Below are 13,398 nucleotides of genomic sequence, written 5' to 3'. Positions count from 1 at the left end.
TGCAAAATCTTACATGATTATGAAAGACAGTTAAAACTGAAGTTGTTTCCAGTTCATTCACTCTGTAGTCAATATTAAAAATGCTGACTAACAGTTAAGTACTTGTGTCTGGAAGAGGTTTTCTGTAGGCTTTACACTAGCCTGGAAGAATATGGCACAGCAGTTGCATCTTCTTGAACTTACACTTGAGAATACTACTAAGTGTTGTTATTGTTTTGTCTTGGATTTATTCTTCTACTGTTTAAAAAGGTGCAACAGGCTTCTGGTGGATGTTTCAAGATGCTTTTTTTTTTTATTATTGCTAGTGGGGTTTTTATCCAAAATACAGCATCACTTTTCCTGTTCTCCTGCAATAATGAGATCAACAGCTGGCTCAGAGTAAGTCTTAACAAAATGAAAACCTGAGTTCACTAAGTCCCCAAACAATACCAATGACTGTCTCATCAACCTTGGTAGAACTTCAGGAAACAGTGTTGTTCTTGCTGCCATCGCATACCACAGTGGCAACTGCTCTGCATGTTTCACTTTGTTAGTTCCCTTGTTTGCCAGTAACCTGAAAGATACATAGTGAACTACAATAATGCTTCTAACCTTGCCCCACAGTTTAGTGTAGTAATTCTACATTTTGAAGCTGAACTGGATGCATTTTTTCAAACACTTGGAAAACTTGGGCAGCCTGTGTTGTGATCAGCACAAGTTACTGCTGTTTATCTACAGAGGATTGATAGAAATGTTCAAGGTTCAATGTGCATCCAGCCCATAAGTGCTATCTTGTTGAAAGCTCCTGTAGTAGTTGTCAGTGTCTTGCTGTCCTTCATGCAGGTGTCAAGAAGCAACATTAGTATGAGCAGGGCTTTTTCATGTTGCCAAGCAAGTTGTTGCATGGTTTTCAGAGCTAGTTGAGCCTTCAAGGGCGAAATACAAGGTGTTTTTCCTGGTCACTTTCCAACAGCATTAGCTTTGGCGGGGAAAAAAAAGAGAGAAGCTCTCCATTAAAACTGTTTAAAGTTTTGTAAGGTTTCCACATACCTTGCTCTTGAGTACCTGTGGCACCTTAATTAAAAATTGATGAAGGGGTATACAGGCAAAGGACTGTGAAGGTGTGTTTCCAAACTACTGCATACTTAATTCTGTGGCTGATTTTAATGCAAGAGTAAGAAGTTTTGTCCTTGTGCCAGTGTAACATCTGGTCCTTTCTGTTGGAGTTTAAATGGTCATGATGGTTAACTACTGAAGATTTTTTTTTCTCATGCTACTAGTTTCTGTAGCATCTATGCATATTTTATGTACAAAATGCCTAGTGAAGTTCTGGAATTCTTGGGCTCTAGTTCTGTGTTTTAGAAGCTTAAAAAACCCAAACAAACCAGAAGAAGCCTGAAAATAGAAATGTCAAATCATGATTGGAAGGAAACTTTTCTAGTGTTTTCTATGTATGATCAGCTCTGGATTTACTTGGTTCTGGGAACAAGTCTTCTGGTTGGATCCTTTTGACAGGAGTGCTTGGTTCCCAGTTCTTAATACTTGTCAGGCTGGACTTCCTGATCTGAGGAGTGTGGCTATCAAGATGTTCATGATAGCATGAAACTTTTCTTTAACATAGCTAGATTTGGAGCTTCTCATTACTATTTAGGATTAGGAGCAAAGCTATAAACTGGGGTACAGGGATGAGCAGTAGCAGCTGCCCAAACTGTGAAGGCAGTTTTAGTCATATAATACATTTGATTTATAATACATTATATAGACAAAATACCTATTACATGCCATATAGTAAACATAATATTTAATATAATAAAAACATTTTGTTATAATGTACTTTATTAAAATGTATAATGCAATATAGAAATATAATCTATTAATATTTTATATTGGTTAGAGATTATGTATCATCTCTGAACTTCAGCTTCAAACATAATGAATTATTTTAATTCATGGTAGGTATGACAAAGGTACAAAGCCTGTGGGCACGTGTCATCCAGAAAAACAGAAAGAAGGATGCCTATGGAATTAAGAGTTGGGCTTTATATACTGGTAATGCCTGAGCTTGGTATGAAATCAAAGCTGAAGTTCTAGATTAACTGGGTACTCAGGGTGCCAGAGGTCAGAGATCCCATCTGCCTAGATGTAATTTGACTTAAATTTTTCTCCTGAATGGTATCCTGAATCACAGAATGGTTGAGGTTGGAAGGGGCCTCTGGAGGTTGTCTGGTCCAACCTCCTTGCTCAAGCCAGGACACCTAGAGCTGGTTGCCTGGGACTATACCCAGATGGTTTTTGAATGTCTTCAAGGAGGGATACTCGACCTCCTTGGGAAACTTGTTCCAGTGCTTAGTCACCCTTACAGGAAAAAAAAAAGTGTTTACTGATGTTCGGACAGAACCTCCTGTGTTTCAGTGTGTGCCCATTGCTGCTGATCATGTCACTGGGCACCACTGATCCTCTTAGCACCATCCCTTCAGGTATTTATATACATTAGTAAGATCCCTCCTCAGCCTTCTATTCTCCAGGCTGAACAGTCCCCTTAATATCTTTGTGGCCCCTCCTTGGACTCTCTTCAGTGTGTCCATGTTTCTCTTGTACTGCGGAGCCCAGAACTGGAGACACACTCCAGGTGTGGCCTCACCACTGCTGAAGAGAGGGCAAAGATCACCTCCCTTGACCTGCTGTCAATGCTGCTTTTAATGCAGCCCAGGAGACTGTTGGCTGCCTTTCTTGCAGGGGTGCTTTGCTGGCTTATGTTCACCTGGTGTTTACCAGGACCCCCAGGTCCTTTTCTGCTGAGCTGCTTTCCAGCAGGGTGGCCCCCAGCATATAATATACTGGTGCCTGGGGTTGTTCCTTTCCAGGGGCAGGACTTGGCACTTCCCCTTGTGGGGCTTCATGACATTCCTGTCGGCCCTTAAAAGTGAGCTCGTCCCTGGGTGGGCTCGAACCACCAACCTTTCGGTTAACAGCCGAACGCGCTAACCGATTGCGCCACAGAGACAGATATGTGGAATTTTTCTTCAGAAGAGCTGAATTCCTGATTGCGTTTGATAACGGATGATGATGGTGGCTGTATGTGTTGGACAGTGACAGGCCAGCACTGCTGGCGAATTGCTGTAACAAACCTGATGTGTTACTGTGTCAGAATATTGTGAGAGATGGGGGTGGGGGGAAGCAATGCTATTACCACCTCAGGGGTGTGAAAGATAAGATTCTCTTGATTTGAAGAAGTAGCTATTCCTCACCACTTACCTCGCTCAGGAGAGGAGGGCTTGGGGTCATGTCATGCTAGGCTGCCTGCCAGTATTTCAGAGGTGGGTTAACAGCACTGTGTCTCTAGCCAAAGCTACAGAAAGGCCCTGCAGTACCCATGTGCTTTTTGTGCCCTTGGCCATGGCTGTAGGAAGTCTGAAAACCTGTGGGGCTGTGAATGTTAATGCAATTAAAGCAAAACGCAGGTACACTTCAGAACATGGTCTGAGAGATGTCCAAGATGCTGACTGCAGCGTTCTCACTGCGTCTGGGAGCCGGGGGTTGGAGATGAGAGAGCTCTTGAGTAGGTCATAAGGAGCAGTGACAATTTCATGGTGAAACTTGCACTTTTTTTTTTTAAAGTTTTATAGGTGTACTACCTCAAAGAAAGCACTGAAAACATCAGTTTGTAGTGGGCATGTGTATTTCTGTCATTCAACAGCCAGGAAAAGATGGACCCTTGCACTCTGTATGCCCTTGCGTATTGATGGTAACCAAAGGACATGAAATACTGAGAAACATGACAGGAGTTGGGTTCTGTTCAGCTAGTGAACCTGTACCTGTTTTATGTCTAGTTTTCCAACAGAAGGAAACTGTCTGTTTTAACATCTTAGCCTTTTTTTGTTGTTTGTTTGGTAAAGAAAATACAGCAACATGTTGGCTTAAAAATGGTTGAATTGCTTTTAAAAAGTTAGGAAGCTTAATCTCCGCAAGGTTGCGCTTTGGAGTGCTGCTGACAGTGTTGGCGAAATGCTCCTGTAACTGAGCTGCGTAAGCATAGGAAGAAGTGTGGGTAACAGTTTTAGAAGGAGTTTGAGCGATTTTCTTTTGGAGGGGTAGGAACTGGTAGGTAGAGAAAAACGTACTTTCAGTAGTAGTAGCAGCAGCAGATCGCCTCTCCTAGTACGGAGTTTGACAGAGAGCAGCTTCCTTTCCCTTCCCCAGGTGTTTTAAGCTGTACTGTAAGGCAGTCTACGCCACGTGCCTCAAAGCTGCGGAGCAGGTCTATCCCACAGCGCGCACTGGGGTCCTGCACCCCCGTTAGCTCCTGGGGGGAGCAGCCGGTGGAGGTACTCGGCTCCTGTCTGGCCTGCACGCCCTGGTGTCCTTCCGCTGGGATCCCTGGCAGGAGGCAAAGGTACAGATCCAGGTTTCATCCTGAGCTGGAATTGGAGGGTAGCTGGGCTGTATGCGCCTGGGAGCTAAAATGTCCCAACGGGTGGCAGAGTGTAGATGTAGCCATAGGGAACACAGGGAGGAGTCCAGAAAGTTGCAGAGCCCCACTCACTTAGTGCCGTGGTGTGGTACATGAGGTACAGGACCTTTCTGGTTTTTGGTGAAGTGTCAATAATGGTCTCTCAGTTTCCAACACGACCTGTGGGAGCACTGACAGTATTTAAGCTTTGGCAATAATGTTTGAGCTAACACATTGTTGGTTTTCGAGACTGCAGGTATTACTCATACAGGCTTTTCTGTAACTTACAGTGTTTGAGTCAAAGCTTGTAGGAGAGGGAAGACTTACTAAATTAGCAGATCTAGTTGGAAGAGATAAGTGTTAAGGCACAGAGATCCTTTTTCAGGTCAGTGAAATGGCTGCAATAACGCTGTTATCGCAGCGTATTGCTGTTTCTTGGTGTGAACCAGAAGATATAACAGTACCCTTTTTTGTCAGGTCTGAATGCCCATGCCTCCCTCTACGTATGTAGCAATCCAGGTAGAAAGATGAGTGAGGGTGTGAAAAGCATCAAAGCATCAATAGACTCTTAATGTGGCACAGACATGGGAGCTAGTTCAGGTACCGGAGGCAGTCTGGCTGAAGCAATGCAGGCCTCAGTAGTTGAACGTACCCCTCCAGAAAGCAGGCTGCTTCCTGGGGCTTTTCTGGTTTGGTGCCACAGGGAGCGCATTTGGGAATGGACCTGCTCTGGCTGTGAGGTTTGACTGCCTGACCTTGCTCTAGGGGCAGGAGCACCTTCCGACCATGCTATTTCATTCTCCTAGGATTGCATGCTAGCTGGCAAATGGAATGAAGGAAACTTCTGTTGTTTCACAGGCAAACGTGATGAAATATGGTGGGCTGGCTAACAGATTTCTATGGACTGAGCCAGCAGGTGAGTTTAACCCCAGGAATAACCTGCCTGGTTCTCTTCTCCCTTTAAACAGTAAGGAAAAGCCATCTTTTGGTCTTGTAATTTCCTTTTGCCTGGAGAGAAGAGGCAAACTGCGTGAGGCTGGAGCAATCAAAAAGAAGGGCAATGAGTTTTCCCCTGTAAGTTGCAGACAGACAGCAGTGATACCTGAAGGCCTGCAGTGTAATGCTTCCTTTCTTTGTGCTCCTCCAAATATGACTAGCAGCCTTCTAAGCTTAGTGGAAATTGTTTGCTATGTATTTCACAGTAGTAGACAGAAGCAATAAAAGCATTGAAATGCATTTGCCATGCCCTCCAGAGAAGTCAAAATTATTTGACCGTATACAGATCGGAACATTTTATTGTACTAGCTTGAAGTCTGAATACATCCTTTGTTTGCAGACTTAGTCTGGGAAAACAGAGCAGGAAAGGACTTTAAGACACCACGGTAGTCTTTCTCTCTACCCTAAGAAAGGATCAAGTACATTCAAACCGTTCATGTAGTTAAAATATTCTTACAAGAAACCCAACAATGAAGATTTTATTGCCTCCACAGACAACCTTTTCCACTGTTTTTGGAACCTTAATAATGGAAAGCTTATCCTTTTGTTTAACCCTTATTTCCTTTGCTGTAATGAGATCATGTTCCCTTAGCTGGGGCTTCTACTGAAACCTGTGTTTTCCAGGTGATGCCTACGTGCCTAATGGAACCAAGCTGAAGATTGTTTCATTTATGACATGTAAAGTAAAGAAGCAGTTGCATTTCTTGCTGGACAGGAAAGTTGCTCATTGTAAAGTGATGCCTTTTCAATCTTCTTTTTTTTCTTTTTGGGTAATACAGTACAGAACGAGTAATGTAATCTCTCTCTGAGTCTGTACCTCTTTTTACTGCATCAGTGTCTGTGGAAATGAACCATATCAAAAAGCTTAAACCTAGTAATAGACTTAGTTCTCGGTGTGGCTCTGAGGAAAGCAGCTTAACTGCTCTGTGTCTCTCTCTTTTGTATACAGGAAAACACCTCTAAGGCTTTTTTTGTTCACTAAAACCTGAGTTACTAGTTTAATGACCCTATGGTAGTCCACATGTTTCAGAATGTCTACTTGGAGTTTTGTCTCCTAGCTGAGTCCTAAAAAGCTGTGGTATTGTTAGTAGCCACTCCTGAGCTGAGGCAGATCCGGGGGGATGATCAGCCCCAGTTGCGCCCTGCTGCAGTGTGGCAGGAATCAAGTCAGCGGACTTGGAAATGCATGAAAACACGTTAAGGGAAAACAAATGCTGAAGAGCCCCTAATTTTTCTGGCAGATGGTGTTTGAGTGTTTTTACTATCTGTAAGTAAATCATATAATTGAGAACTGTTTCAGTTCAGTTATTTAAATTCATGTTTTCTCGTTTGCTCTGTGCTTATGCTTCTGTCTTGACCCAGGCCTGTGCTTGATGGCTCCGCACGCTTTCCTGCCACGTTTAGCCTTGGCAGCGCTCTGAGGTTGAAATCTGTTAGAGTGGCTGCTATTAATGTTAGCAACCACATGTAAGTGATTAACATTAGTGTGGTTTCCCTATACTTAGTGGAAAGTTCTAGGTCTAATGTTAATTTAGTAATAAAAGGAGATTAGATTGGAGATATTTTAGGGATGTTCAGTCTCACAGGCATGGCCGAAATTGGGAAGGGAAGAAATTACATGACGCTGAGACAGCAACATAGTTTAATGGCAGCTTATCCTAAAGAATACCATGATATTTTGTAATTACTTGCAAACACTTGCTGTCTGCATTGCAAGAAGGATTACTTTGATATCTCTAATAGAGGAACTATTAAATAAAGCAGTTGCTATCTATTAGCAAGGAGTTACATATCTCCTGAACATTTTGCTGCTCAAATCATGCTCTAGAAATGTGCACCACGCTGTCTCCTCCTGCGGTGCTCAGAAATCCATCCTGCACTGGCAGAGCAATCAGTGGTAGGAGAGGGGCTGGAAAAGTGCTTTGCAGCTTGACCTACACCGATAGTGGGGGCAAAGTCTTCGGTGTCCATCCTTGCAAGTAGCATACACTCTTTATCCCCCTTGATCCCTAGATATTTTTACGGCATAACCGATATGGGGAAGTGAGGGAGCAAATTAGGAAGGGGGGGAAATGAAAAAGTAGGCCTGTGAATGTTAAAGATAGAACCTGCTCCTTTCTGCTTCCTGCAGCCCCAAAACTGCTTTCAAGACAGAGTGACATAAAGGACTATGGATTTCTTTAGGACTGTGCCATTGCTCAAGTGCATGTGTGTGTTGTACGAAAAATGATACCTAATCATGTGTAAAATAACTTTAAGATGTGAGAGTTTGTGTGTGTTCTTGTGCTCTGTAACCTCTGTCTCCCTTGCAGACTCTCCTGTAGGCTTTGCAAGGGTTAGAGGAGTTTGCCACCATGCACAACTCTTTCCTCCAGAGCTTTTATCTTTAAAATGACCTATTGAAAAATTCCCCCTTTGCCCATGCACAACTGATTTTTATGAAGTCCTGTCAAATCTCCTAATCCTGTTTCGGTCTTTTGGTGCAATTTACTTTATCCCAAAACCCAGCCCTCCAAATTTGCCAAAGAAAACACCAGGCACTATAGAAAGACCATTTTAAATGAAGCTGTTTGGAGGACCCTTTTAGGAAAGTAAAAAAGTGAAAGAAAAAAACCCCAAAAGGCAATGTGTTTTTCATATCTTAAATATATGTTTAAAAAAATCTTTCTTTTATGCTCTGATTAGAGACTAAGTGGACCCTTGAAACCACAATCTCTTTCCTTACTGAAATTTTATATCTCTCAGTTAATAAGGGGCCATGAAAGTGCTGGAATTTTTATTTAAAGACCAAGGTGAACATTATAATAACATATTTGCAGGCGTAACTAAGAAATGCTGCTAAATGAGATTTTGCAAGCTGATATGAAAGAAGATAGTATATTTGTCTTGGGCACCTGCAGCTATCCATTACCATAGCCCGTGAGCTCTCTGCAATCATTCGCCCTCTGCAGTGCTTTGAGGCAGGCTTGCTGGGTCACTGCAAGATGGGTCTTGATGTCTGTAGAAGCATTTAGGTGGCAAACTCCCCTTGAGTATTCAGGCACAAATTACTTAAGTAAAATCCCACAAGGAGACAGAAAGCCACAGCTTGAACGAACATGCCTGAGTTCCCACCTAGCGTCCTTAACCCCAACCAGTTCTTTCCCCCTAGTACAGTAGTTGTAGCTTTCTCGTAATAGTTCGGTGACACTATAGATAAGCTTCATTTAGTCCCACTGGGAGTATGGGGAAATAGGGATTATGGCCTGACCCAGGAGCTATTAGTTTGTTGACCCAAGGCTGACTGTGCACTCTTGCTCTAGCGCTATGGCTTTGGGTAAGAGAGAGGATGCAGTTACGCTTCCTCTGGATTAAAGCAGATTTGAGTTATGGTTTTGCTCTTGGAAAGAATGATGTAGAGACAATGTGCTGGATGTATGTGCTCTTTCAACGGACTCATCTTACCAAATGATCCTGATGTCTCTGTAGGGTTTCTTTGCCCTTCTTCTCAACAGTCTGTCAAAGTTTGGTGTTTTTTTTTTTTTTTTGACTGTTACTAGCAGTGACTCACAATTTTTACAAACTCTTGATGAAAATGGAGTGCCTGCAGCGTCGTGTCTGCACTACTGTCTGAGATTCCTGGCTGACATTTACCTTGTGAGTAATGTCAGTTTAATCTATTGAGCATGGGGCTTGCAGATACCATGTAGTGTGAGTGGGTTTTTTAGAGTATCTGATCATGGTGTGTCAAACTCTGAAAAAACTGTGTCATTTTCATTGCCACTTACTTTGTGTTTGCCCCAAAGAAGGAAAGCAGATTTTCCTGATGAGACCTATTTCCAATAAATGGTGTTTAATTCTGCCATATATTCCACCCTCTGGCCAATCTCATTTAAAGACTTGACTTGTCTCACGTTGCCGTTTGTCTCTTACCTAACCCATTTTGTGCAGTTACATGTAGCTCTGGAGGCTATAAAAGCCCTTAGCAATCTTTTCAGTCCCTGGTGTAGTTCTGCTCTCTGGTTTGTGCCTTCTAGCAGCATAGTGATTAAAATAAGCTTGCTTTCTTTATTAATGACATACTGTATCATCCTTCTACTGCATTGTCTGGGAGTAATGTCTGTATAGCTCCAGATCTTCCTACTTGCCTTTTTGGATACTGATACAGCACCATAACTTCTCTACTTTGTGGAATTTCAGTGGAATTCAGTATTTATTAGACATAGCTATCAAGTGACTAGACATCTCCTCAGTTAGCTCTCGTAGGATTGGTACATGCCAAGTTACCTAAATCTCGCTAATATCACTTAAAAATCTAGATACTAAGAGCTGTTTATTCTCAGTAAGAATTCTTTAATGTTCTCCCTAATTATCAGTGGATTGGAAACTCTTTCATGGGGAGGAGGGAAATGAAGAGCTGAGGCCAGGGTAGATAAAAGGAAGTAAGTGGTAGACCAGTGATTGTATTTTACCCCTTGGTGCTAGCCCCGGAAGGGCTGGGGAGCTTGGCCTCGCTGGTAGCGGGTCAGTGTTAGCTGCTGCGGGAGGTGAGGAGGACACTTGGCTTCTCATTTATCCTGATGATCTCATGCTGATCATACTCCTTCCAAAAATATTTTTGATTTAAATGTTCAAGTTGAATATTGTGTCCTAGGTTACAACAAGAGTTGTGAACTCGCGGGAGTCCTACATTCACACAAATACAGTGTCTTAGCCTTGCTGACCACTCTCCTGTCTCAGGCAGTCCTTGTCTGAAATCTTGCATTTCTATCATGCAGTAACATGGAAGCTTGTGGAGGGATTTCCTTTTCAGATCAAAGGCAAAATCTCTCAGCAAAGCTCCCTGACATTCTGCAAATGCAGCTTTTTGTGCCTTACAGATAGAGAAATCGAACCCTTGTGTACATGCTGGCTTCAGGCTTACACTGGCTTATTTTCATTTACCTTAGTAAGCATGTTAAAAAATCACACCTTTAGTTAAACTGGCTCAAGCTGGCCACGTAGAGAAGGCCAGAGATGGAGCACACAGAATGATTGCCTTAAGACTGGGCAAAAATGATGACTTTATCCTGTAGTGGCTGAATGGCTCCAGCTGTTTTTTGTTGTATCATACAAGAAACCTCTGTCTGAGGCAGTGTCAGGATTAACAGCCTGGCTGGTTTGTTCCCTTTCTCAGTACACTACTCCGTCTCACTTCCTGGATGCTCTGAAAATTACTGTAAAATCACAGGTGAGAAAGTAACTTCCACTAAGAATAACTCGCCACAATAGGCAGATCTTTGCAAAGCAAGGAAATTATTTTTAAAAAGTTATTAATCCCAGAGTAAACCAAGTGAGATGAATAAAAGCTGCAAGGGAGGAAGAGCAGAACTGGTTTTGGACTAAATGCTTTTCAAGATCTCTTCCATAAGATGGCAGCAGCTTATTTTGTGAACTGGACTGGGAGGCTGGTGTGAAAGGGTATCTGCTGGAAGCCCTACAAAACGGCATTCATTCTTCATAGGTTTTATGTCTGTTTGCGTGGTAGACATCCCTTATTGTCCCAATACAGATCAGTTGGGAACCTTACTTTATGTGCTAAACCATTTTCTATTTTTTTGGTACAGTGATGATTTTATTCTATTTTTTCTAAATACAGGCACAGATGCTAAAAGGCAAACTCTGCAAGAGAGTTGTTAGCGTTAAATGACACTTTTGCATTCGCAGGGGTTGAGTGTGCAGGATGCAGGGAGGGTGGCAGGGTTGTTTGGCCTATTTTGGATTTTTTTTTTTTTAAAGTGTTTCACTTTGTGTAGTTATTTTGTTAACAACTGCCCAAAGCAACTTGAGTTTTGTGAGCAGAAGAGGCAGAAAAACTGTTGGGATTTTTTCTCCTCAAAAAAATCGAAATCTGTTTCATGGCAGTTGAATCAAACACTCGTTTTGAAGAGGGGGACTGCGGAGAGAAGGGATTTTTTTTTTTTTTTGCCTAACAGAAAGCAGTGGAAGGAAAAACATTTGAGAGGAACTATTTTCTGAAGTCTTATAGCATAAAGAATTTTATATTTCAGCTATTTTCACTTTCCCTTCTAAATGTTTTCCATATTTTCAGTGACACCCACAGTGGTGTGTGCAATACATTTATGCAACTTGCCTGTCTCCTATTCTTTGATGCATTTTTCTTGCAGATGAGCGTCAGGCACTTATCCCACTAATATCAAATACTTAATATTCATAAACTGCTGTGATATCCTCTAATAGAAGATTCTGTTTAAGTGCAAATTATGAATAATTTTCTCAGTGTCTGTGCCTATTCTGAATAGCTGGATAACATGGGAAGAGCTAAAAGCAGCCTACTTTTGGCTTTCCCTGCTGCTTATGCTTACTGGCTTATGTTAGTCATCTGTTTTTGTTTCCTGTGGCCCATTAGTATCCAATCCATCAAGTGCACAGGAGTCACAGTAACAAAACTGTAAACTTGAAGAGTGCAAGGAATAAGACTCTGTGGTATTTGCCTTCCATTCAATTTTAAATTAAGCTGTTCAACTTCCGTGATTCTGGTTTCTGTGTGTTGCTGGACTGTTGCAGTACAGCCCAAATGGGGTCCCTCACCAGCCGGTTCTGACATTGCTCCTCTGTCCTCTAATTCAGACTCCGGCTTGGTGAGGATCCCAGGGCTGGACCTTGTCTGGAGGTGAATGGGCCAAACACAGCAAGTGTGAGTGGTTTCCACAGGCATGCTGGGAAAGAGATGCACCCAAATTACTGATGACAGGGGTCTGATAGTTTTAATCCCGGAGGAGAACTTGGGGAGTTAGAGGCTGAGAGCATCTCTTTCTTAACTATTGGACCTGCTTTTCTACTGAAAACAGTGGCTAGGATGGGTTGCTTTAGCCCCTTTTCCTTTCTCTGAAACTACAACCAGGAAAAGAAGGACTTTCAGCTCTCAGATTTTGGCCAGTGGCGAAGTTTAAAGTCTTCGAAGAAGTTATGCTTGGCATGAAATGCAGTATTTTAAGGGGTCATTTCATTGTTACTGGTGTGCAGTTTGTGTGCTGCCTGATTTATACCAAGGAGACTCCTGGAATGTGTGTCCTGGTGACTTCTTTCTTTTTTCCAATTAACTTTAAAGAAATAAAAAGAGAGATGAAAGCAAGTTATTTGAATAACACTTAAAATGTTTTATTTATTCTAGAAAGGTTCACATTCTTTCCAAGAGTCCACTTTCTTCCATTTTCAGAATGGAGTCTTTGTCACCTCAAATTATTTGTATTGTGATAGCATCCAGAGACCGTGGTCAGGATGGCTCCAGAGGGCTTGGGGAAACAAATTGGGTGAAATGAAAAGGAAAAGTAAATGAGAGCAGTTCAGAGCGTATGGGGACCACTGGGTGTGCGAAGTTGGCTTGTGGCACCGAGTGCAGGAACAGATAACGCAGAACTGGAGCCTGGATGGGGAGGACCAAATTCAAAGTAAAGTGCCCCATTTATTCAGTTTAGGTGGAGTGGATGAGGCTGAGAGGGATGGCCCAACATCTAGCTGAGTGTTAGCCTAAGGATGGTGCTTCCCATGGCCACATAAAGTGCTTTTGCTTTTCTTTTGTTCAAAGTTTTGTTATGGAACAAGTTAATGGCAATAATTTTGGTTAGTAACTAATTCTTTGGAGCAAAAGGCTTTAAGTCAATTGTGTATCAGATGTTGCCACATATTACTTTGTTTTGGTGTTTAGCCACAAATAACTCATGACAATATTTTTGTGTTATAATACACCATAATTTACTTCTAGCAAGCATGTAATTCCTAAGAGACAGAGTGGCATTCAGCCTATACGTTCTTTGGTCCGCTCTATATTGAATCCAACACAATGGGTGCAGCTGAATGATTTAATGTCATCCTGAAAGAATTCACACAGGCTGCTGAAAAAGAAAACAGGCCATGGAAATAAATTGTAACTAAATGTGTTCTTAAATATAGGGCTACAATGTGCACAGAGATTGTATAATGCTGTCCCCCGC

The 13,398-nt window shown here is 42.2% G+C and overlaps 1 non-coding gene across 1 annotated transcript; it reads right to left on the bottom strand.

Annotated features, from left to right (window-relative positions):
* Window positions 1-2,909: 2,909 nt before the first annotated feature.
* TRNAN-GUU (transfer RNA asparagine (anticodon GUU)) lies at window positions 2,910-2,983 on the bottom strand. The gene has a single exon. It is a non-coding gene; the product is annotated as a tRNA-Asn (tRNA).
* Window positions 2,984-13,398: the final 10,415 nt, after the last annotated feature.

Source organism: Gavia stellata, chromosome 6 (genome assembly GCF_030936135.1).
Source record: "Gavia stellata isolate bGavSte3 chromosome 6, bGavSte3.hap2, whole genome shotgun sequence".
NCBI lineage: Eukaryota > Metazoa > Chordata > Aves > Gaviiformes > Gaviidae > Gavia > Gavia stellata.
The sequence above is the reverse complement of the archived record's forward strand: the minus strand, read 5'-3'. Positions and strand labels throughout refer to the sequence as shown.